The sequence below is a fragment of the Rattus norvegicus genome, chromosome 2 (assembly GCF_036323735.1).
Source record: "Rattus norvegicus strain BN/NHsdMcwi chromosome 2, GRCr8, whole genome shotgun sequence".
In the NCBI taxonomy this organism is placed as follows: Eukaryota; Metazoa; Chordata; class Mammalia; order Rodentia; family Muridae; genus Rattus; species Rattus norvegicus.
The window spans coordinates 106,071,369-106,097,947 of record NC_086020.1 but is presented as its reverse complement, the minus strand read 5'-3'; the positions used below and the strand labels follow the sequence as shown (position 1 = coordinate 106,097,947).

The following is a 26,579-nucleotide window of genomic DNA, read 5'->3' as shown; positions in this document are numbered from 1 at the left end:
TTTAATCTAGAGTTAAGTTAACTGAGGAGAGACACTTCTTAGTACTTTAAACTAGGGATGAGTAAGCAATTTTTTTTTTTTAATTCTCAGCAGAGCCAAACTGCAAGCATTTTTAGCACAGTGGATCATGTGATCTCAGCCTTAAGACTCAGTTCTATCGCTGGGACACAAAAGTAGTCACATAAAAATAAATGGGTGCAGCTGTATTCCATCCAACTTTGTAAAAGTTGTTGGCAGGCTCAGTCTGGCTAGTAGCCATGGTCTGTGTGCCCATGCTCTAAGGTAGAAACTGTGAGCTTGGAGAGGTTTTTCCCTGGCTGTGGAGAATAGTCACTATCACTGGTTCTGGGTGAGTCCTGAGCTCTGTTCCTTCAAATTCTCTCGTTTACTTTTTCATTTATACACTCACTAGTACCTAACTGAATAGTTAGGGAGGATCCTCGCAAATCCTGAAGATCTGTGTGTCTGTCCCTGTCTTTGTCTCTATGCCACCCGTCTTTCTATCTCTTTGTTTCTCTGTCTCTACCTCTACTCTCTGTCTGTCTCTGTCTTTGTCTCTGTCTCTGTCTGTCTCTGCCAATGTCTCTCTATTCTTTGAACAGGAGAAATATTAGCCTTTCTGCACTCCTACCTTGAATGGGTTACTTTTTTGTTACTGTGACAAAATGCTTGAGAACAGCAACCTAATGAGGGAAAGGTTTATTTGGCTCACAGTTTGAAGAAATCCAGCTATCACGCCAGAAGTTTGAGGGGGCTATTCTCACTCTATCCACAACCAGAAAGCAGAAAGAAATGGGTGCTGGTCTGCATCTTGTTTTGTCTGCTTTTCAGTCCGGCACCCAGCCAAGGGAATGACGTTGGTTCCCTCAATAGCAGGCCTAAAGGTGTGTCTCTTAGATGATTCCAAATTCTTCCAAGTTAATGATGAAGATTAATCATCGCAAACCTCCACTTTCTGTGCTTAGATGTCTGACTGGAATGCTGAGTCCCTTTCTCTGTACCGCAGTCTAGAATATTCTCCAGGAAATTAATTGGGCACTCCAGGCCTCAACTCTTCCATCCCCATGTCTCAGGAGTCAGCATCTTTTTCTGAGAGCTTCTTGCTCAGTTTCGTCATTATTTTAGGCAAAAATAGGAATCCAGGTCTTATTATCACTGGAATACATATTATTAATGTAATAGATTGGATCCGTACAAAGATATTATCTTGATTTCTTCTCTTTTTGCTCTGATAAAGTGCCCCAAGAAAATAACTTAAAGGAGAAGAGTTTTTCCTGGGTCACAGTTCACGATGCTATGACATATAATGAGGTAGGGCATTATAGCCACTGTCTCGCTACCTGCACAATTAGAAAGTGGCGAGGGATGAATGTATGCTGGTGCTCAGCTTTCTTTCCTTATTTTATACTCCAGGATTCTTTGTGCAAGCAATTGTTTTTGGCAACAATTAAAATGGGTTTTCCCACATCTCCAGAAGTATAAAGTATCAAGACAATCCCTAACAGGTACACTCAGAGGTCCGTTTCCAAGGTGACATTAAATTGTGTCAAGTTGCCAACTAATACCATTACAGTTGACAGTACTTTTCACATATGTTCTCTTAAAAAAACTTTCTCCATATGCAGAATTAATTTGTATTGGTACACAGCAGGTGAATTTAAATGCCTGCAAAACAACCTGTGTTAGAAGGTTCTGGGTAAATAAAGCCTATTGGAAAAAATTTGGGAAATACTGGGTCTGATCAAGGTTAGCATGGTGCAGTCTCAGAAAGTAGTGGTAACATTATAAGCTAAATGTAGCCACCAACGATATAACAGGTCTGGCTGAAACTATTTAAAAGCTCAGTTTTTCACTATAATTTGTATCCTCTGTCTTTAGGCCTAGAATTCTGAGCTCTTGAGTACAAAAGTATTGCCCTCCCCTTCCTCCTTTTTTCAATGTAGACATCTAACACAAAGAATGGAGCTAGTTTGAAAGATCCCCAAAGTTAATTTAATACATGTCCAGGTGATTCTATATTCATATACTGACTTTAATAATTGGGGTAACATCTTATACCAGAGACACCCCAGTTCAGAACTCTTCACTCAGAAATTATTTACAGATGGCTTTCAACACAAAAAGGGTTCTATAAGTATACAGAAAAAAATATATATATATCAAGAGTCAAAAAGCTTACTCTCTAGTTTTGAAAACAAACTCATATAAAAAACAAGAAAAAACTTATGTTATATGTAATTAACACCATACTAATTAAATGTGAGATTAAAAACTGTAAGCAAAAAATTAGTTTAGGCTTGAGTCATTAAGGTAAGTTTTCTCTGAAGAACTACTATTTATTTTGGTCAAATAAAATATTTCAAATATAAGAAAAGTCTTGTTAGCTTGGTTCAGGTCCCCTCCCAAGCATTATTTTAAAATGAATTATGGGCAAACATGAGCACCTAGTTTTTACAGAACAATTGTTCAAGATTCCTTTCATGTTTTCACTTATATATATGAGCATGTCTCTATGTGAATAAAGGCATATGAGTACAGGGGTGGGTAGAAGCTAGAAGCCCTCATCTGATTCCCTGGAGCTGATTGACCTGTATGGTTGTGTACTTCCAAAGAGAAGTGCTAGGAGCTGACCTCCAGACATATTTTCCTGTCTTTTCAATGCTTGAAAATTCTCCTATCCAGAGTGTTTCTTTGTCCCAAAGACAGCATCTGAAACCATTATTACTAACATCATTGTATTTTACTAGAGCAAGAGAAGCAGGAGGGTTTCGTGTAAACTAATTTTTTGAGTGCTTAGGTTTTTTGAAGCTAAAGAGAGATTGCCATGAACAAATCTTTATGTTTTCAACATGGGTGTTCATTAAGGAGAAATACTTAGCTGTGTGCTCCTGAACATTTTACACTAGAGAAGGCCTTCTGAAATCTTCCCCACTTGAAATGACTTACAAAACCTCATTTTTTTTCTCAAATCTGTGCCTATATACAGATAGAATTGGTATGGATTAAACATTTATTAGTAATAAATTATGATAGGTTTATTTTAAAACAATTTTTCTAAGCCTATAATTTTTCCACTTTTAAGAGAATGAAGTAAATTTGCATATCAGGGGAGACATGTGTTTACTTTTATGTAAAGAATGAGATGTTGATTGAATTTCTGATACTGCAGGACAAGAACATCTTCAATGTTTTTCAGAGTTGATGTACCTTTGGATTTTATAGTCAAAATGTTGCATGTTTTAGGAGCATTTTAAGCATTGTTTAGAATCAAGCCAAAATTCACAGAAAGACCTTTCTCTTGTTTGTTTGTTTGTTTTTCCTTTTGTGAATCGCTAGTCAGAAACTCAAACAGCAGTTTTTAAAGCCAAAAAATCTAATACAATTAAATATAGCAATATGATTATGTGAGGCCAACAGTGAGAAAATATTAATGGTCTTGTTTTCTGTGATTGCAGATACAATTGGTTTCAAATAAATAGTATACAACAGCCACTAATCTGGGGCAGGGGATTAGGGCAACATTCACTGTTGTATGCTGTATTGGCATGCATCCTGTGAAGTGAGTGCCTTGTGTGTCCAGAACCAAGGCCGCAGTGAAGGCACTGGACACTGCCTGGGAGACATTGCCAGAAACACCTGGAAGTTAGAAAACAGTTGCTTTTGAACTAATTTTTGGCGGTAGTGTAGTTACAGACCGTTCACATGTCTCAAATTCTTTGAGATCACTCTTCATTGAATTATGTGACTCTCTATGGGGTTGTGACTCACAGTTGAAGAAACTAGGTCTAGCTGGGCTTGGTGATAGACATCTTTAATCCCAGCACTTGGGTGGCAGAGGTAGGCAAGTCTCTTCGGGTTTGAAGACAGCCTCATCTACAGTGAGTTCCAGGACAACTAGAGCTACAGAGTGAGACCCTGTCTCAAATATATATAATGAAAAAAGAAACTAGGCCTGTGGCAGAACAGGTTAAAAACCCAAGTGTTTAAAAATAAAGTTATACAGAAAATCATGTCTTATCACAGAAGAGTAAGCGCCCTTTCTTACCTGGACTTCGGCACGTAGTAACATAGTATAAGCCAAGCCTTGCAAAGCCCATCTCCCTTCCTTTTGCTTAGTTTCTGGGAATGGCATCCAGGGCCTTCTCCCTTCCCACCTCTTCATCCCTCAAGTTCCAACTTGCAAAACTAGTGGGTGAAGCAGGGGAAAATCTGCCCTACAAATCCTTCTGAGAGCTGTGGAAGACAAAGAGATCCTGGAGAATCTTGGACCTCAGGAAGCCTCAGTGCCTCTGGTGCTTGCAGCCTCCACTTCATCTTTCCAGCCCTGCTTTATGAAATGGGCTATCTGCTAGCTTGTTTCAGTAGAGGCAGCAGGTGGTAGGACCTCCTGGGAGACAGAGATGACAGGTCCTAGCAAGCTCCATTAAAAATGTCATTTTGGGGACCCTTATAAATTTCAGTGGCTTTAAGGGCTATGTATTTATTTCACCATTTATTATTTTCTTTGAAAACTGACAGGCTTGGAGTAGAGGAATTTCAGACAAAATTAGAATCCATATCAGAAATGTGGGCTAAGGCATCCTTACTCTCCAATTTTTGCTTCTTTCACTGACGGTTCTTTGGTTTGGTTTTGACACTATAGCTCAGCCTGGCCTGAAAGTCACTATATAGCCCAGGTTGACCTTGAACTCCCTAAGAAGCTTCCCTTAACTTCATTGTGATTTTAACTTCTTCAGCCCCTCAAATGCTGGCATTACACATATGAGCCACCTGCTCAGCTCATTACCCTAGATAAATCCTGCTGATTGTTCCATGGTTCCAGCCTTCTCTTGCTACAAACTGGGAAGCCTGGTGAAAATAGAAATACTAGCAAAGGATGCCTTGTCCACAGGGAAACAGTGCCTGCACCTAGCGCTATCTGTCTCTAAAAATGGTTTGGGACACTTGTCCCTAAGTTGCCTTTGGACAGAAACAGACACAGACTTGGGGCGTATTTTAAGCTGACCTCTAAAGCCATCTATTTTAAACAGGTTGAAATCTTGCAAAAGCCATGTCCTTGCTCCAAGAATTCAGTTAGTTCTGAATGGTCTCCAGTTGGCTGCATGGCCTACTCTTTTAATGGTGTTGAAGATACCAATAATAGATTCTTCTCTTCATGCAAACTGACTCATTTTGTCAGGTGCCAGACTGAAGTTTCACTTCCAGAAGAGTCAGCAAATGAATCTGGCTATCTGGCAGCTGAGTTTGGTGGCAACTTCTGTCCTTCTCTCTTTTATATCCTGGCTGGAAAACTTGAGTACTGAGAATACCCCTTCAATCTTGGGCATGTCCATTTTATTTGTCCTCATAAAAGCTATAGACATGGACCATGAGAGTGGTTTTTAATACTGGTCTTTTCTATCCTACAACTACCAGAAGAGAGGTGTGTTAGTTTCCTTTTACAGATGAGGAATCTGCAATTCCAAGAACTCCAACTAGAAAAAGGAAGATTCCAGAAACTGTCTTTATTTCATTGCATTGTATGAGACATACATAATCAGAGCCCTACTGGAAACGTTACAATGAGTATACAAGATAGCGATTCTTCCTCCCATCCATTTACCCTGGCATGACTCTAGTCTCCAGACTCTTCTCCGAAGGGCTCTGTTCAGCACTCATTGCTTATCTCACCCTTTTTTTTTTCTTTTCCATTTTACCTGAAGTGACAGAATGTAACACTGAGAAACGAGTGGACAAGACACAAGTAATACCTGTCATTAAGCCCCAGTAATTTCCAATCTACAAACTCTGGTAGATGAAAGCCATGTGGTCCTGTCCCAATGAGTCACATGACATAAACTCTGAATGCAAAGCTTTCCTTTAAGCAGAACTTTCAGGAACCCAAGGAACTGCTGAAGGAAAGGAGAAATAGTGGAAGACCTAGATTCTAATTAACTTCCTGTCTAATTAACTGTGCCAACATTCCTCTGTAGATGCGATGGAGACTCAGAAATCAAACGACCGTGCTGAGGATGTCAGCGATCCAGGTCCAGCAAGCTCCTAGGATCATCCTCATACCTGAGATATTTTAAAGAAAAATAAAGTTATCACAGGAATATGACTTGGCATTTGGGAAAGGACATTCTGGCTTTTGTACATGTCAGTTGGGTGTTTTTGCTCTCCACAACAACAAATAGTGTTTTGAAAGACCAGTCCAACATTTCTCATTATCTGCAGGACCCTTTTCTATGGCGTTGTTATGGTTTACCACTGGGTGTGTGAAAAGGACCCCATCAGTACTGTGAATGGTTTTCTTGGTTGTTTTCAATTATCACTAGTAGCTGTCCCTTTCCCAAAACAGAGCTTCAGTCTAACTCTAGTTTCTTCCTGGTCTTCCTTATGGATTCTGCACATCATTTTTTTAATCAACCAAAAGTAGCATATTTTTAATGTACTTTTATTATTGGATATTTTATTTATTTACATTTCAAATGTTATTCCCTCTCCTGGTTTCCCCTTCACAGGCCCTGTAACCAATCCCCCTCCCTCTCCTTCTATGAGGGTGCTCCCCCACACACCCATGCACTTCTGCCCCGCAGCCCTAGCATCCCTCAAGAGTAAAGCATTGAGCCTTCACAGGACCAAGGGACTCCATTCTGGTCGATGATAGAAAAGGCCATTCTATGTTACATGTGCATCTGGAGCCATGGGTATAATTCTGGTTGGTGGTGTAGCCCCTGGGAGCTCTGGAAGGTCTGGTCGTTGATATTGTTTTTCTTTCGATGGGGTTGCAAACATCTTCAACTCCTTCAGTCCTTCCCCTAACTCCTCCATTGGGGTCCCTGTGCTCAGTTCATTTGTTGACAGCAAGCATACACATCTGTATTGGTCAGGGTCTGACAGAGCCTCTCAGAAGACATCCATATCAGGCTCCTGTCAGCAAGCACTTCTTGGCATCAGCAATAGTGTCTAGGTTTGGTGTCTGCATATGGAACGGATCTGCAGGTGGGGCAGTCTCTGGATAGCCTTTCCTTCAGTCACTGCTCCATTCTTTGTCCCTGTATTTTCTTTAGACAGGAAAAATTCTGAGTTAAAATTTTGGAGATGGGTGAGTGACCCCATTCTTCAAGCGGGACCATGCCTAATCTCTGGATATGGTCTCTACAGGTTTTCCCTTCCCTCCTTTGTTGGGTATTTCAGCTAATGTCAATCCTGTTAGTTCCGGGGAGCCTCTTGCTTTCCTGGCTTCTGGGACCTTCTGGTGGCTATCCCCAGTTCCCCATCCCCCATTGCCACATACCTCTATTCAATTTCCTGACCCTCTATACTTCTCTGCCATCTCATTTGATACCTGATCCTGCCCCCTTTCTCCTGCCCCTTCTCTCTTCCTCCCAAGTCCTTCTCATCCTCTACCTTCCACCTCCCATGATTATTTTGTTCCCTCTTCTAAGTAGAACTGGAGCATTCACATTTTGGTCTTCTTTCTTTTTAAGCTTCATATGGTCTGTGAATTGAATCATGGGTATTTCAAGCTTTTTGCCTAACATCTCATCAGTTCGTACATATCATTTGTGTTCTTTTGTGACTGCATCCCCTCACTCAGGATGATATTTTCTAGTTCCATCCATTTGCCTGCAAATTTCATAAAGTCATTGTTTTTAATGGCTCAATAGTACTCCATTGTATAAATATACCACATTTTCTTTATCAATTCCTCTGTTGAGAGACATCTGGGTAGTTTCCAGCTTCTGGATATTATAAATAATGCTGCTATGAACATAGTGGAGCATGGGTCCTTGTTATATATTAGAGCATCTTTTGGGTATATGCTTAAGAGTAGTATGGCTGGGTCCTCAGGTAGTGTTATGTCCAATTTTCTGAAGAACTGTCAGACTGATTTCCAGACGGTTGTACCAGCTTGCAATCCCACCAGCAAAGGAGGAGTGTTCCTCTTTCTTCACATCGTTGCTAGCATCTGCTGTCATCTGAGTTTTTGATTTTAACCATTCTGACTGGTGTGAGGTGGAATTTCAGGTCTGTTTTGATTTGCATTTCTTTGATGAGTAAGGATGTTGAACACTTCTTTAAGTGCTTCTCTGCCTTTTGATATTCCTCAGTTGAGACTTCTCTGCTTATATCTGTACCCCATTTTAATAGGGTTATTTGGCTCTCTGGAGTCTAAGCTTTTGTGTTATTTGTATATTTTGGATATTAGCTCTGTATAGGATGTAGGGTTGGTAAAGATCCTTTTCCAATCCCTGGATTGCCATTTTGTCCTATTGCCAATGTCCTTTGCCTTACAGAAGCTTTTCCATTTTATGAGGTCCCATTTGTCAATTATAGATCTTAGATCATACGTTGTTGGTGCTCGTCTCAGAAATTTTCCCCAGTGCCCATGTGTTCAAGGTTCTTCCCCACTTTCTCTTCTCTTAGTTTTCATGTATCTGGTTTTATGTGGAGGTTCTTGATCTGCTAGGATTTGAGCTTTGTACAAGGGCATAAGAACAGATCTATTTGCATTCTTCTACATGCTGACAATGATGATATTTTTAGTCTTTCACTATTTTCCTCCACAATAGTAAAACTCTGTTCCAGAGAGTCTACATTTTGAGATGGCGAAGCCCTACCCTTGAAGTTCTCATGTTCTCTGGTGTGTTTCTTTACTCTCCTCTTAACTGACACCCCATGTTTTAAATTCTAGGACACAGAGCTGGTTTAGTCTATACTTCATTATTCCACCCATGTCTCCTCCCATTCCTTTTCCTGTCATGGTTTTACATCCCACAAAATACCATTGCCCAGAGAAACTATGAAAGAAAGAGTATGTTTTGATTTCTGGTTCCAAAAAGATAAAAGTCCATCAAGGACTATGCCTCTGGAGAGGCATAGGAGCACATGGCAGGCATGGTGATAAGAGCAGGAAGCTGAGATCCTGCCTTCTCTATTGCAAATACAAAGCAGCGGGCAAACCGGAAGTAGCGTGAGGCTTGTATTCTCAAAGCTTGTTCCTGTTGACATCTTCTTGAAATAAGATACCTCTGAAACCTCCCAAAACTGTGCCACAAATGGGGAACAAGTGTTTGAATACTGGAGCTTCTGGAAGACATTTCTTCTTCAACTGACCATAGTGTAAATACATTAATATGTATATATTTATGTATCCGTGTTTATGTCTGTTTATATGTATGTGCATATGTATTTGCATACATGTGTTTATATATTGTGCATAATCATATGAATGTTTGTATGTATATATGTCTGTGTATATACATTTTTGTATAGCTCTGTGTTTGTTATATGTGTATATATTTGCATATAGGTGTATTTATATTTGCCTCTGTGTGTATGTTTGGTGCAAAATGGTGAAAACCAGGATGCCTGCCTGAGGTATAGGTGATGAGTCACAAGTATACAGAGACATTACAAGGATGGTAGACATTTGAAGGAAGAGTGAAGTTCAGTATGGTCAGACCTGAGTGAATGTTTTTAATACAGGGTGTTATGGTTTGTGTGTAAAATCTCTCCATCAGTCTCATATCTTTGAAGTCTTGACCTCTTGACAGTTGTGCTATTTGGGAAGGTGGTGAAATCATTAGGACATAGTCTTGCTGTAAGAAGAGGGTCACTGGGTGGGATTCTTGAAGCATTATAGTTGGGCTCCTTCCATTTACTCTCTGTTCTTGACTATGAATGTAATGTGACAAACTCACCTCCTGCTCTTGCCACCATGCCTTTCCTATCTGATGCCCTGTTCTCTGCCATGGTGGCATATATCCCTTTAGAACTATGAAACAAACAAACAAGCAAACAAAACCTTGCTTTTATTACAGGAACATAATAGTAACTAAGATAGGAACTGTGCTTTAGAGCTGTGTCCCAAGATACTAAATGTTCCACCCAGAAAATGGTAGTTGTGATATGTAGTCATCAGGGTATATGGACACAAGTCTGACACCATTTCTATAGGACTAGGTAAAGGACAGGCCTATGTTGTGAGACTTGGTAAAACAGGATAAGAAGAAATTCATTCGGTGTCATTACCATAGCTGCATGAACCATTGCAATATCTGTTTTGCAGGAACATAAAAATACATAGGGCTCAACTTCTAGAACCATGGGCCCAACTAGAAATTTATAGGTAAGAAATAGGGTGAGGATCAGAGAATAGAAGATTACTAAAAAAAAAAAAAACAGCACCAAGGGGAGGAAAACTGGGGCTGAACCTACTTAAAAGCAATCTTGGTGAAGGCAGTCCCAGCAATCAGATGCTATTTCAGGCATCAATCTGATCAGATATCAAGGATACTCAGATAATAATCTGGTATTTGATCTGATATAAAAGGTGGGTTTGATATGTCCTTGTTAACCTATTTTAAAAGCACTTTTGCTAAAACTGAATTTCATGAGGACATACTACAAACAAGTATAGAGGACAATTTAAAAACACAATGAGGGTTGGAGCTCAGTTGCTAGAATAGTGGACTAGCATGCAAAAAGCCCTGGGGATCTAACACTTCATAAACTAGTCATATAGATGCATATCTGTGGCCCCAGACCTGAGATATGGAGGCAGAAGGATTAGAAATTCAATGTCACTCTGGACTACATAGTAATGTGTTTGAAGCTAGTCTAGGGTACATGAGACCCTGCCTCAAAACAATAAACCAAACAGTGCAACCCCTAGCTGAAGTATTTAAGAGAAGAATCTCTTTGTCATCTTTGTGGAAGGTACCAGCCTTCCAGTGTGAAACAGTGTAGAAAGGCTGGTTGACCTGGGATATTGGTGTCTTGGTAGTAGTCACTGGAAACCACTGGAGTCTCAGAGTGTGAGATGATAGAATTTAAATAAGATTGCCTAAGGTAATACAAAGGCTGTGTCTCTGGCTGTGAAAGTGTGGACAGGTTGATGTACAGAGAAGAAGGCATTTCGATGATCCTCCAAAGTGAGAAACAATAAATTATTCTGACTTAACCAGAGATGTACCTTATGGAACAAGGTTAGCAATTGGATACAGATGTCCAGGGAGAGAAAGAATCAGGAAGGGGGTAGGCTTCAGGGAAGGGCTTAGAGTTCAATCTTGAGTCTGAATGTTGGGGCTGTGTAGCCTATGGGGACAACTTTGGCTTCTAGTACCTAGGAAGAGCTGCAGCTGCCAATGAGTGTAAGGGACACCGTCTGAAAGAATATTTTATTTATTTGATTCCTTTAATTGGTTAGGGTCTGAAGTATATCTGCTGGCCTCAAACTTCCTATGTCACCTTGAACTTCTGATCTTCCTGCCTTTATCTCCTGAGTTCTGAGTTACTGACTTTGGCCACCACACTGTGTGCTGAGGATGGGATCTAGGGATTTGTGCATGCTAATCAAGTAGTGTACCAACTAACCCTCACCCCCAGCCCTTAAGACTATCCTCTATCTTTAAAACAATTCTTCCTTTAATAAGCTTACACAACCCTTAAACTGCCCTTGGCCATTCCTTACACTTCTTTTCTTTCCTGTTTCTTTTTAATTTTTTCTTTCTTTCTTTTTTTTTTTAAAGAGAGTTAACAGTTAATTGTCATCATGTGGGTGTAGGTCAACTCTTAAATTGAGATTGGCCTGTTCAATTAGTGCAGAGTCTGAGCTTTTAAATAAAAAATTAGGTAATGGATGCACCAAGAACAAACTAAAAAAGATGCAAGCTTTTCTTACTGATTTCAGTTTTATCCCCTAGTGTCTCCCAGGGAAAGAAGGTCATGAGGCCACATGATCCAGCACTCTGGGGCTAGAATTGGGCTGTGCTGTTCATGGATCCAGATCATTCCCCTAAGTAAACTGAATCACACTGCAAGCCGATCTGGTCTCATCACTGAAAGCTGCACAAAAGTTTCGTGTACCTTTTTAAAACGCCTGAGGTGCCACATAGCCTTTCAAAGTGCTAACAGCCTGCTTCCTACAGCCATCTGTGTTGGCAGGCCCCTAGCAGGGCAGACCCAGCTGGAGCAGGGCAGACAGGGGTGGGGTGGGGTGGGGGATGGGAGAGTGATGGTGGTGGGGGTGTGGGAGGGTGGAGAACGTGGGGGGTGGATAGTGAGGGATGGGGGGCGGGGTAAGGGTGAGGGGGGTGGGGGAGAGGGGAGGGGTGGTGGGGGTGGGGCCGTGTGGGGACTGGTGTAGGCAAATTCTGTCCACGTGGGAGCCAAACCCGGTCCAAAGAAATTCCCATCACATGTTTTCTTTCCTTCGCCTGTGCTGATAAATTTCTTTCTGAAAGCAGCCAGAGGTTTTAATGGGTGTTTTCATAGAGAGAGTTCCTGACCCCTCCTGGCTCAACACTAGGGAGCTTTAAGCAGAACGGAAAATGAATACAAACCGGAATATGTTGGGAAGATACAGTAGAGAAGACTTGTGTGGATCCCTGAGCCAGTACAAATGCCTGCTTAATTAGAAAATCAATCTTGGCTGTCCGGGTGACAGATAGGAATCCTCTGTTGGAGATGAGAAAGAGAGTCCAGTCATGGTGAGATAATTTTTCCCCATTACTAAAATGTCGCCTAATGTACATCTCTAAGCAGTTTGGCATGAAGAACTTGTTAAAAACCCACCGCATACCTCCTCTCGTTAATTGAACTTGGTGAATCGGGGGAGGGAGAACAGGGCGAGGGAGAACAGGGCGGCTTGCATTTTGTAAAAATCCTTCCAAACAACTCTCTAAAGATGCCCAAGTTCCGAGAGATGATTTAATAACTGTTATCAAAGGAATGGCAGTGTTTTGATAAGGAACAGAATGGAAGCTGTCTGCCGTGCTTATAGAACACTAGCTCGAGAGGTTTTGCCTTGCTAGAGAAATGATTGAGGATGCTGAGGCATCTGCTCTCTGTGACAGACTGAAGGGCTAGGATTCTCTCTGGATGGATAAGGAAACAGCTTTGCACAGGGCTGGTGCACTGGCGCTATTTTCTCCTCCCACCCTGCTTCGTCTCCCCCATCCCCCACTTCCTAACCCCCCTCTCCCCCACCATGGCCTTGTGTGAGTGTGATTGCAGGGTGAAAGGACAAACTTGGATGTCCTTCCTCGGGTACCTTCCACGTTTTGCTTGAGATAGGAGCTCTCATTTGTCTAGTACTTTCCCAAGGAGGCCAGACTAGTTAAGTGAGTTGGGTATCCACCTTCCGTGGATGTATTCTGCACCCTTTTTATATGATTTTCTTATGATGGGTTCTGGGAAATCTATGTGCTTTGCCAATTGAGGCTGGGATTTCAGAGTTTAGCCTGAACACAGCTACATGTATACTGTGACTCCAAGAGCCTGGGATCAAAGTTATCTCTCCACTAGGTCTCTATGTGTCCCAGACACCTCTTGGCTTCTCTAAAGGACACTATGATGACTGCTGAGCTGGCTGTTTTCTTTCATATCACAATGCGAGGTTTCTGTGATGGCCTTGGATGTCTTGGAGCTCTTGGTTTGTTTTGAAAACTCCATCCTAGGCACAAAGTTCAGAGCACGGAGTAGCACTTCCCTGTTTCTAGGCTGATTTGCCTCCAGTCTAAAATGTAAAGCCATCTGTTTTAGCAGCAGTTTCACCTCTGTTCTTTTGGTTTTATTTTGTATTTCATGGACCTCTAGAATCCTGCTGCTATATAGCTCTTTCTCTCAGGGTGGTTTCTACTGAGGTTTCTTTCTGAGACAGAATGCCCCTAATGAAATACAGGAAGCTCCTTTGCTTTAAAAAAGAACAAACAAAAGCAGAAGCAGGAAACATGCAGACCTAATGGTTCCTAAAAATCTACCCTCATTGTTTAGGTCTTTAACTGGATTTTTTTTTTCTCTTTCCCCTCAGTATCTCAGTTATTCACTGTGACTACAGACTTTCCCCCAACCTACACTGGCCAATATCCTTAAGCTAAAACAAAACGTTTGCTGGTTTCATTGAAATCTTGCTAGTCAGTCATCACATGGCTATTCACATGTGGAGTCCATCTGTGGTGTTGAATCATTTCCGAAGAGGCATCAGCTGAGATGGAGCTCATACACGAAGTGAAGCCCGTGTTCCTTATCCCTCTTTATTTTAGGAGGCCGACTGTGTACAGACAAGAGTCCCTGGATACTGTCTACCAGGGAATGGTTAGATTATAAAGAGAGTCTTAAGGTGTCCCTGTTTTCATTTTAGGCATTCACTTCAGCTTAAAGCATTTATTATTTGATGATACAGGTTTGAAAATAAGTCCTTAAAGCCAAACCTAAAGAAGACAGCAGCCTTTATTCAACTACACCCATCAAGGGGAAATGGAGATATAGAAAATGTCTGGTTCTCAAAGGATCCGTGTGTTGTATAGGGAACTCTTCTCCAGGACACATCTTCTGTCCGAGGTCTAAAGGTCAGTGAGATGGTTTAAATGGAAAAGACAGAATGACGAAAGGGAAGGGTGACCAACCATGGAGGTTATCCATGAAACACTGTTTAAAATGTAAAATTCCCAGGGGAAGAACATACCTCTGTGTGATCACTCTGCACTGTGGACTTTTGTCATTGCTTGTGTGGATGGAGCCAAGAGTTTGGGGAAAGTATGGTGTTTCCTAAGCCAATATCAAAACGAGATCCCCTTAGGGACACTGAGTTGATGGCTCTTTCTGATGAAAGCAAATCTGAGACTAATCTTGTGTAGGAAATATTTGCGAATATCTTTAAAACTGGCAAAAAATCCTTTTGTTAAATTGGAATTCTCTCCATCTATGACTCTCACTCTTATGTGTGTTCCATTCTGAAAGCAGGTTCACACACACACACACACACACACACACACACACACACACACGTACTTCTAGATAATATTCATCAGTTTTCTGTTTACTCCTTAGTTGTAGCTTAACAAGAGATTTTAGTTGAATTAAGTAATTTCAGGTAACAATTGTAAATTTAAAGATTTAGACAACTTTACTTTTGAGAATTTTGTTTCTTGAAACTATGGTTGATATCACAGTGAAGAATGTAGGTTAATAAAGTGAAAAATAAAATGAAGGCTAAACAGCCCACAGCATCACTCATCTACCAAAAACATAGTTCCCCTTCCCTTTACCACTTCTATTTATAGCCCTTTTGTATCTAACTTAAAAAATCATGAGGAAGCCTCATGAGCAACCATATGCTAAGTACAGTTCTAGATAACATATATTTTTACGTTTATTTCTTCAGTTACTCTGTCCTTAACACCAACACATTTAATACCACAGATGACCCTCCACCACCTTACAGTTATCGAGATATATTAGTGATCTATCCATCCATCTATCTATTTTCCTACCTATCATCTGTCTGTCTATCAAGATATAGATATAAGCAAAAAGATATTATGACATATTCAAGTCATACAGCAACATTAGCAGGGTTTGATTTACCATTACTGGGCTCTAAAGTCCCTTTTTTGTTCATATTATACCATACCATGTTTCTTAATTACCTTTAGGGACTATTTGTCTCTTTTGCCAAAGTGATCATAAGAAATGCAGTCATGCTTATAGGGTCAAATAGATTCATAAACAGCTACAACTGACAGATTTCACTGTGGATAGATGGCAATTTGGGCTAGGGTGAGCTCCATTGCCTTGAAGGTAATTCTGTGTTTCTAGTGTCTTTCTTGTCCATATTTGGGAAGGCCTAGCATGGGGGTGGGAGTGTAGAACTCAATTGGCGGGATGTGAATTTTAATTATTCTTTTGCCCCACTTAAAAAAGTATTTATTTTTATTTGTGTGTAAGTGTGTGTATGGGAACTTGAATGTAAAAGTCTATAGAGGCCCAAAGAGGGCATCAGATCCTCTGGAGCTGGATGGAAGCAATTGTGAGCTGCCTGACATAGGTGCTCGGAACTCTACTTGTGTCCTCTAGAAGACCAAGGCATGATCTTAATTGCTGATCTATCTCTTTAGCCCCAATTCTTAATATTTTGTAGTAATTTACTAAAATAAAATATAAAGTATGTGTCTTAATCTTTTCTCTAAAAAGTATTTCCACAGAGGGGCTGGAATGTAGGTTGAAGAGAAAGGTGCTTTGAATCCCTAACTACTCCCAGGATTCATACTGGGGCTAGCACAACTCAACTTATTTGGGGATCAGATATATAGCTGATCAATGAGTTAGGTTTTAGGCTTGAACTAAACTTATTTTCCCTTCCTATTGCTCCTATGTCTATTTGGCTAAGCACTTTTTCATTTCATATTTTTACTTATTTTGAAGAAATGTGACACATATGTTCCCCTTTATTTATACTTAACTCAACCAAACACTGCTTGGCAGCATGAACTTGTACCCCAGAAGACTGTTAGACCATTGAGGTGCTCTTGATACACTTTAGTTCTATATCTGGGAGGTAAGGTTATGTTTTGACATAGACATAGCTCTCAAAAAGCTTCAGGTCAGTTCAGAGCTCCACTTATTGTGGTTACAAGTGGCTAAGTTCAGAAGAATACTTCTTTATAAGTCACTGCTTGACAGAAGTTCCAGAAAGAGATTGGTGGAGAGAGGCTGCTCAGCTCCCAGAACAGCAGGCTTTAATGTCTGCTACACGGCTATACTGAGCTTCTTGGTAGACAATTCTGTTCAACAAAATCTATGGTGATATGAAAAAACAAGAAGCCCTCGGTGAGCTCTAAAACATGACAAAACTCTCCAGAGTTGACTACAGAAAAATTAATAGCAAAAGAAAAATTGATAGTATTGAAAACATGTCAAGGACTATATGTATGTAAATGTGTGAAATGCTATTGACATATGAAATATATTTGAAATAATTTAAATATTCTATCAGTCAAAGAAATGCAAGAAACATGAGGAAACATGAAGCATACAGTTATATACAAGTATGGGAAATTAAATATGTAAAACATCAAGCCTTGAGAACAGTCAAATGTAAAATGAAATATAATTTTTAGGTAAGCAGCTTAGAAAAAAAAGTATAAGAAATTATAGCAAGGAGATTTGTATAACCTCTTAGGTAATGTATAAACTGGAACAATTTAAATGCAATTAATAATGCTAGTCAACGTTATGCAAAAAGGCCTATACCTTTTAACATAATAATTTCCCTTCTAGGAATGCATCCAAAGTTGTGGAGAGAGCTTTCTGTGCAAAGGTATTTATTATGTTATTCTTTTAAACAGTGAATATAAAAGCAAATTAGGGTATAATTCATGGAATATTGTCTAGTAACATTATTTACCAAGTTTGATGTCATAGGAAGTGATACTGATATAATGAGAAAAAAAGGAAAAAAAACAAAGATTATATTATGATTACAAGTTTTTAAAAAAGCATTTATTTATTTATTCACTTATTTATTTTGATGTATATGAGTACACTGTCACTGTCTTCTGACACACCAGTAGAGGGCATCAGAACCCATTACAGATGGTTGTGAGCCTCCATGTGGTAACTGGGAATTGAACTTAGAACCTCTGGAAGAACAGTCTGTGTTCTTAACTGCTGAGCCATCTCTGCAGCCCCTGTAAAGTTTTAAGAACAATACACAACATGAAAATGCACGAAGAGAAAAATTAAGAGAAATAAGTTGTTATTGTTTTCTGACAAACATATATGGAATTTTGATTTTTTTCTTTATAGGTTTCTTTATTTAAAATATTATATATGGATTATTATAATCATAAAATAATATTTTGTATAGTAATAGAAATCTTTGAATATGGACTAGGCAGAACTAATACAGTCCATACAAAGAGAACTAGGGCCATTGTAGTCCATAAGTAACTAAACTTTCTGGCATATATAATACAGCCATCTTTGAGAATAGAATTTACCATCTTAATGAGCATGAAAGTGCTAACACATACATAAAGTTACTCACTCTGTTTTATAAATTTAGAAATGCTCATAAGTAACATCAGAAAACTTTTCTGGTGGCCAAATGTAATCTGGTTAGGAACTTGTTTTGGTACTTTGGTCCTCAGTTGGAAGTTAAAATGATTTTTTTTGAGCAGTCAGTTATCTTCAACAAAACAGCCTTTCAAAAAAGCATCGACCCTGTGAGGTTAGAGTTGATTGTCTTAACTTACCTGCCTCCTTGGGTGGAAGAAGGTGGACTACATAAGGTGTGGTTGAGACCTTATAGGTCTATTACAAAATAATCTAGATTGAACAGTCAGCCTCATGTGTGAGTTGACATTTTAACTCTGTCTTTAGTGGCAGGTGCAGAGTGGAGCCCGCTAAGAGAAGGATGTGTGCTGCAGGCCGGAGGGAAAGAACAGTGCAGAAGCCAGTCAGAATTGTGGGGTTTGCTGTTTGCCCTCCTGAGTTGTGGTCTGATCTCCTTTTATCTTCCTGCTCCTCGATTGTAGAATAGGAATGTTTATTCTGTGTTGATATATATTGGAAGCAGATAACTTGATTTTTTTTTCTAAAACAGGGCTCCATAGTTATGATATTGCCATGAGTTTCAGAGGAGCTGGAACAAGGAAAGTACAGGATAGCCAAAAGAACTTACTATCTCAAAGTAGAAGGAAGAAGTCAAAGAATAAAGGAACTCCGAAGACAAAGAGTGGACCCAGAGAAGTATGAAGACCTTGATCTTCACAATAATAATTACTACAGAATGATAAATCATTGAATAAATACTACAAACACACGACTATGTCAGATGTGGGAATTAGATGCTAGTTCATAAAGATGGAAGGAATAATTCATTAGATAAATCAGTCATCGGCAGCAATGGTGGTAATAATTAAACTGAGAAATATCTATGGATGAAAATTAAGTGGGTGAAGATCTGAAATGATATTTACATAATGTGAGAGAAGTAGTTCTCATAACATATTTGTGTGTTAAGAAGAAAACAAGCTTAGCATTTGGAAAGGTCTGGCAGGCAGTATCTTAGCCCAATTACAGACTTAACTCCAAGGAAACACAACAAAAAGCAGCTGCCAGGGCTGGGAAGATGCACAAAACCTCCTAGAAAAGGTGGGCGTTCAATCCCATAGCAATGTAAAACCAAGTAGGCTCAATTTGGGGACAGAGTGCAGATAACTGGCCCTATGTTTTCAAAATATCAAGGTCAAGATGGTTGAAAACGACCAGAGAAAGCATTTCAGGATACTATGACATTGTTGGCCAACCTTGCATCTTCTGTGAAGTGGTTGCTGCAGCCTGGATGGAGGCTGAGGGTAAGGGATGATGATGTGTCAATGTTAATTTTCTGGTTTTGATAGGTTTATTATGGCTGTGCTAAATGACATTCCTGTTTGAAGGAAATTCACACTAAACTGTCAGAAGAGCTGTTAAGACAGCACATATATAAATTACTCGGAGATTGTTAGGAATCTATATCACACTTGCAATTTTTCTCTAAGTTTGAATTTTCTAACTGACAATTATTTAAGTACTGGTGGCATAGTTAAGTGGTTACTTCAGAGGACTCGATATTAGATCTATGTTAGATGCCTCATAGCCATTCATAACTTTAGTTTCAGGAGATCTAATGCCCATGGGTACCTGCATATATATATATATATATATATATATATATATATATATATATATATATATATATATATATAAAATCATATACTTACACACACACACACACACGCACTAAATCTTTAAAATGATCTATGTATTTTTTTATCCTCTCATATATTCCTTCCTGACTGCAGTTTCCCTTCTCTCCTCCCCCAATTCCCACTCCCCAGTTCATCCCTCAGCATCCATTTTTTCTACAGAAAATAGCAGTCTTCCTTGGGATATCAACAAAACCTGGCATATCAAATTGCAATAAGACTAGGAACCTCCCTTCATTTTCATTGGGAAGATTTATTGTGGAAAAAATAGATAAGAATTAACCTGCCCACCAAAGTTTTATCATACATGGGGGACAAATCTCCCCTACTCCCAGCAGCTCTCAACAAGTAATGGATGCTGAGAGAGGAAAGGCATGTTCCTCAGTAGTGTATCCACTGTGTGCTATGTCATTATATGCTTATGCCATCGAAAGACATGGATATAGGAAGGGAGGTTTGTTAGAATAAATAGGGTTGAAAGGGAGGGGGAAGAATATGTATGTGACATTGTGACAGAATAGAGATTAAAAGCAAAAAGAACTGGTTCATGCTTTCAAACGGTTAGAAGCTAGACTGAAGGCTTTCTAGTTAAGAGCACACACATTGGTATTGCAAAGTAGCTGGGTTGGCATTCCAAAGCCCACATGATGGCTTACCACTGTCTATAAGTCCAGTTCCAGAAGGGTCCTTGATGCTCTATTCTGATCTCTATGGGCTGTATACTTACAGACACATAAGCAAAATACTCTTAAAATAAATAAAAATATTTTTAAAGGCTACTGTAGAGTAGAAAGGAAAAGACATTGAAGATGAAGTAGCCAGAAGAACACACACACACACACACACACACACACACACACACACACACACACATACACATATGGATGGGGGAGAGAGAGAGAGAGAGAGAGAGAGAGAGAGAGAGAGAGGTGGCTTATGTCACATACATACATACATACATACATACATACATACATGGCAGGGTTGGGGATTTAGCTCAGTGGTAGAGCGCTTGCCTAGGAAGCGCAAGGCCCTGGGTTCGGTCCCCAGCTCCGGAAAAAAAAAAAACATACATACATGGGTGGTTCTGGAATGAAATGTCTATGTATCATGTTGGTTCCTCTGTGAGCAAAGAGGTTTCAGAGTGGTAGTGAGCATCTTACATACTGTAGTCCCCCTCCTTCTTGCAAGGAAATATAGTAACAGGGTGAACTCTAAGCTATGCAGAGCAAATGGCCAGGTGACTATAGTTGTTAGTTAGTTACTATTATTAACTATTGGTAATTTTAGTGAAACAGCTACATCTAAATTGTGGCTTTGATAGTTATTTGACCTTGAGAAAAATTTTATTTGTTTTCCTGAGACCCTGGTTTTCCATTTAAACCATAAACAAACAAACAAACAAACAAACTGACTTAGTAGGCACAACTAATGTGACGGTTGTGAGAATTAACTGAGGTGATGGAAATGCTTGGCAGTGGGTGTGTATGCTTCAATGGTGGGGCTTCTCAGCTGGGGTCATAACGCCATCTACTCACAAGGCTGAGGCAGAATGACTAATGCTGAAGGCCAGCCTGGGCTGTGCAGCACACATGTAGATAGAGTCTAGTCAATCTAGTGAGACTCTACCTCAAAACAAAAGTTTAAAAGATGGTTGAGGGGGCTGGAGAGATGGCTCAGCGGTTAAGAGCACCCGACTGCTCTTCCAGAGGTTATGAGTTCAATTCCCAGCAACCACATGGTGGCTCACAACCATCTGTAAAGAGTTCCAATGCCCTCTTCTGGTGTGTCTGAAGACAGCTACAGTGTACTTATATATAATAAATAAATAAATCTTTAAAAAAAAAAAGATGGTTGAGATAGGACTCAATGGCAGAGTACTTACCTCACATGTGAAGCCATTGGTTAAAGTCATTATGTAAAAAATGTTAATTACTACTACAAATATACAAGTCAAAACATAGTAAATGCCCCAGAGAAAATTAAAAGCATAGGGTAACTCTGAGGAAAGGAAAAGAAAAAACTCAAATGGAAGTGGAGGGTACACACCAGGTTGAACAATTTTCTTGAATGGTTATTACTCTCACATAAGGACTGGGAGGCAGATTTATCACAGAGCAGCAGGCTTCACTCTTGTTCCTGACTCCCTGATGCATTTAGACCATTCTGAGGCCCTAGGGCATACTCTGTAAAGCCTTCATATATTTACACCAAATTTAAAACTTCTGTGTATATGGTATTTGATTGGCAGGCAAAAACAGTTTTTCTTACTCAGGCTCACCTGTGTAGAAAGTCAAATTCTTGCTTGGCTTTCAAACTCCAGCCTAGAGTTAGAGATTTAAGAAAATATTATTTGCATCTGGTTAACGAATAGCTGAGTTACTCTCACTACCCACTGGCCAACTTATCCAGCAACGACATCAAATGTCCATTGGTGTTTTGAAACCCAGAGTCTGAGAAGAATCAATACATGTTGCTGCTGACACCTCTTTTGACAGCCCAGAATGACCCCAGGGAATGGCATAATGAAGATGGGTCAAGATAAACTTCACAGGCATGAGACTTCCATATTAGGTAATAATAGATTTTTGTCAAGTTTGATAATTAACATACCCAGCATTTGAAATATTCTGGATATTAAAATAGAAAATGTTTGAAATACAATCAGGGTTCAGTATGGGGAAAATTCTTCGATCAAGAGAAATGCAAAACTATAAGTAGCTAATCTGCTTTGAGTCAGTCTGTGTAGTCAGCTTGCAAATTCTCTCCATAGATAAGAACATAAACCTATCAAGGTACCTCCGTGGGAAGTCAATCAGTGACTAGCTAGTCAATGGGTTGTGCCAGTACAAACATGATCTAAGATTAGTTAACTTGAAAGGTTCTGAATTCTTTTAACCTGTATAGGAAAGAAACTGGTTTAGTGGTTTCCAATAGTGACAAAATAAATCCTACCAAAATACTTTCAATCATGAAGTCTGTAATAGGCTAGAAATATGCAGAATTGAAAAAGAAACTGAATAAATAAAGAAGTAAACTAAAAACAGCTAGATAAATGTAGACGAAATTGTGCAAGATCCTGAGGTTGGCAAATAAAACATTCTTGTATGTTTTCTGATATTTATAGATAATTTATTTCTGAGAAGTAGATAATTCATTGTAATTTTCCTATATGTAAATATTTACTTTCACATCTTGTATTTAATTACCTTCTTCCTTGTTTTAACCAAATATAGAACAAGAAACAAATTAACAAATAAGGATCTCTTTTGCAATATGGCTTAAGGGTATAATCCAATGGTATATGACAAGATCATAGGTGGTAGGCTGGCCCCACTACATCTCCAGGTAGAAAGTTGGGAGAATGTTGAATGCTGGATTTCAAGTGACCTTTTTCTTCCTTTTTGTTTTAAATGTAGAGGGATCCCAGCCTAAAGGATGGTGCTACCCAAAGGTGTGTACTTCTTCCTTAGTTCAAACTTTTTTCAAAACTCCCTCACAGACATTCCCAGAAGTGTGTCTCCTAGGTGATCCCAAACCTAGTCAAGTACAACTCATTTATTAGTTGAACTCTTTATTTTAAAGACTGCCCAAAGAGAACAACAACAAAAATCAGCCTCAGGCCCACAAAATTCGGACCTACTCTGGCGTTGCTAACGTCTTAGTACCTCTTGCCGATAGTTGACTTGGGATTGAACACAAACAGGTAAAATCCCAGGTTTGTGAAAGGAAACATATGGAATAGTCCATGATCAATGACTTTTAGGATAGAGGTAATCTGGGGATATTATATGCTAAAGAAAATATTGGTTGTAACAGGGAGAGAGATACTGTGCTTGAGATAAGGGTAGAATGAAGAAAAGACTGGGCCTTCCAGAGAAAGCAGTGGGAGAGGGAGGCATTAAGAGTGGGTCTTGAGCTTGTGTGTGTGTGTGTGTGTGTGTGTGTGTGTGTAGGGAGTTATTTCTGTGACCTTTTTTTTTTTTTTTTTCCGGAGCTGGGGACCGAACCCAGGGCCTTGTGCTCGCTAGGCAAGTGCTCTACCACTGAGCTAAATCCCCAACCCCTTCTGTGACCTTGATCTTGTTTACATTAAAGGCCAAAGTGTAACCTCAAAGTTGGAGGTTTCAATAACTGGTCACTAATAACTCCTTTCCTAGGTGTAACTGTTGAGACAGTAATGTATCTGCTTCAATTAGAATCAAGACTTCCTATTGCCCTTAGTCTCTGTATGCAGAAGCTCTGTTGCAAATTTGTCTGTAAGTCTGATGGGATTTGGCTAGAAAATGATAGACTCTTACTGTAGTGTCTTGACGTGGTAGTCAGTTAATCCTCTCTACACTCTTTTGATGGATGTGCACATGCTTCTTGCCACCCGCCAAAATGCTCTGGATTTCAGAAAGACAACACACACACACACACACACACACACACACACACACACACACACACACAGTCTTCTATTTTAACATGCCTAAAACAAAGCAATGGCTGGGTACTTTCAAATCTCTGTGTTGCTAACACTTCCCCTCTGATATTCCTGAATTATTACTTACTAAAATCTATATTTCATTTCTGCTACCCCAGACCCAGTCGGCGGAATGGCCTCTGGGATTATTCTTCCCCAATTCTTACATTTTTGTCTGTTTTCTCTCCTATAGCTCTCAGGTTTGATGTTTCTGCTTCTGTGGCTTGGTGATTCTAAAAGCTCCTTGTGGTCTCTTCCCAGGAAATCTAAAATCCTGCCTTTGTTGTTTCCCTGCTTAGCAGTTGGCAGCCAGCAACTTTATTTGTCAATTAGAGCCAACTGGGAGCAGGGACCCTCAGTGTCTTACAGGCAGATGTGAAGATTCCCGTGTGATTTTTGTAGTCAAATTAACACAAATAACTTTAGAACCAACCCACAACACTGTCTGAATAGTTAAAGAAAGCCACAAGAATAATAATGTATGTTAGTGAGGAGATCACTGAATGGGGAACTTGAGCTGTTGTTGAAGAAAAGAAACTAAGATTCAGTTTTTATAGAATTATTCTCCCCAGAAGGGAAGGTAGCAAACAAGAAGACATGCAATAATAAAGTGAGATGTAGCACATAAATAAAAACACCAACACTATAAATAGCATCAAATGCAGAAGAGAAGAATTTCAGGTGTGAAATGTTAGAGTAAATGTGAGTAAATGAAGGGTTATTATGTGAAAACATCTGGTGTTATTTGGTATGTGGTTCCAAGAACATGGGGGCTGCCGATGTGTTTGGGATGCTATAACAACAATAACAATAGCTACACACCCACATAAACTGTAGGACAATCGGTTTCTCTCACATGCTAGTGGTGGAAAAGACTAGGCTCAAGGCCTTGGAAGATTCAGTGTCAAGTTCAGGGACGCCTGCTTCAGAGGGATCTCCTGACTGGGATCTCATATGACAGGAAAGAAAAGGTGGTTTTCTGAGGTCGCTTCAAAGGCCACAATTCTACTCTGGACAGACTTTCACTTTTGATCCAAACATTGCCAAAAAAGTTCAACTTTCTAAAACTATCATTTTCAGGGATAGGATTTTAAAATTTAAAACCTAAAGCAAAACTCTGTGTGGATATTTGTGTGTATACATGTATGTGTTTGTTTGCATGTGTATAGGCCAGAAGCCAACCCCACGTATAGTTTCTTAGGAGTCATCACCTTGTTTTTGGAGACAGGGTCTCTCACTGCCTGGGGTTTGCGAAGTGGGCTAGGATGGCTGGCTAATGAGTTCCAGGTACCTTCTCTTGTCTCTGCCTTCCCAATGCTGAGATTATAAGTGTTCAACCTTTCTGAGATTTTAGACTTTATTTATTTTATTTGATGTGTATGTGTGTGCCTAAGGGTGCACTTGGGTGGTGGTGGTGGGGACAAAAAGGGGCATTGGATCACCTGGAATTGAAGCTACAGGTTAAGTGTGAGCTTCAGTGAATGGAACCATTGTGCTTCACAAAAGGATTGAACACTCTTGACCACTGAGCAATCTTTTCTTGCCTTCATTCTGGACTTTTTACATTGGGTTCTGGGGATCAAACTCAGGTCCTCATGTATTTGTGTAGTGTGCTTGTTAATTTTTGTCAAGTTAATATAAACTTGGATCACCCGGGAAGTGATTCTCAATTGAAGAATTGTCAGATTGGCTTTTCTTCATTTTTGTGTAGCATTTTCTTGATTAATGATTGGTGGATAAGAGCCTACCTAACGGTAGACAGAGTCATCTTTGGGCAGATGGGCTTGGGTTATACAAGAAAACAAACTGAGCAAATCATAAAAAGCATGCCAGTAAGCAGAGGTCTCCCCATGGCCTCTGCTTCAGTTCCTACTTCCTGGTTACTTCCCTGACCTCTCTCCACGGTGGATCATGACCTGAACAGATGAAATAAACCCTTTCCTTCCCTAAGTTGATTTTTGATCAGAAAAACAGAACGGAACAGCAGAGAAACAGTTTGGGACACACAGAGAGCACTTTACAGTACACGGAGTCATCTCTCTAGCCCACAGCAAAGCTTCTTAAAGTATCAAGCCTCTTCACAAGATGATTGCTACGCATTCCTTTTCAGAGTTGACACTTAGACCCGGCCAGGGAGCCTCCTTGAGCTGATGAGATGGATTTGGACTGGCCTCTGCTGTGCCCAGAGGGACATCACTCCAATGTTTGCACAAGGATATCTTTTCTAAACTTTGTTGTTTAAATCATGAAATGTTCCAAACATTGCACACAATAATAAAAGCTTGTCAAAAGTTGTTCTCTCTTTCTCTGTGGTGGTGTTACCACCTTTGAAGTGCTATTGCAAATCAGAAACTCCAAATTTCTGAGGCAGAAATGGATCATCTGCAAATGGAGGGAGAAGTGGCAGTGGAGGGGTAGGAGTGTTGGTCCAGTATGATCCTGCATTCTGGGTCATTGTCCTACAGTTTGAGGAGGTGCAGGCCCTCTAATAGTGAAGTTATATTATTCCCTATAACGTGGAAAACCAATGTAACTTCTAGCAGAGACAATACTGAGAAATCAGAGATAGTCTGCTTTCAAAATACTTG

General features: G+C 39.8%; 1 long non-coding RNA gene across 9 annotated transcripts; it reads left to right on the top strand.

The window, feature by feature from the left end:
- LOC120100783 (uncharacterized) lies at nt 1-26,285 on the top strand. 9 transcript variants are annotated; one of them, XR_010064197.1, is made up of 6 exons: nt 1-349; nt 17,050-17,089; nt 18,154-18,270; nt 18,377-22,097; nt 22,943-22,977; nt 26,102-26,285. It is a non-coding gene; the product is annotated as an uncharacterized LOC120100783 (long non-coding RNA). The 9 variants fall into 9 exon arrangements; XR_010064193.1 differs by having other exon boundaries at nt 22,943-26,285; XR_010064194.1 differs by having other exon boundaries at nt 18,377-22,977.
- Nucleotides 26,286-26,579: the final 294 nt, after the last annotated feature.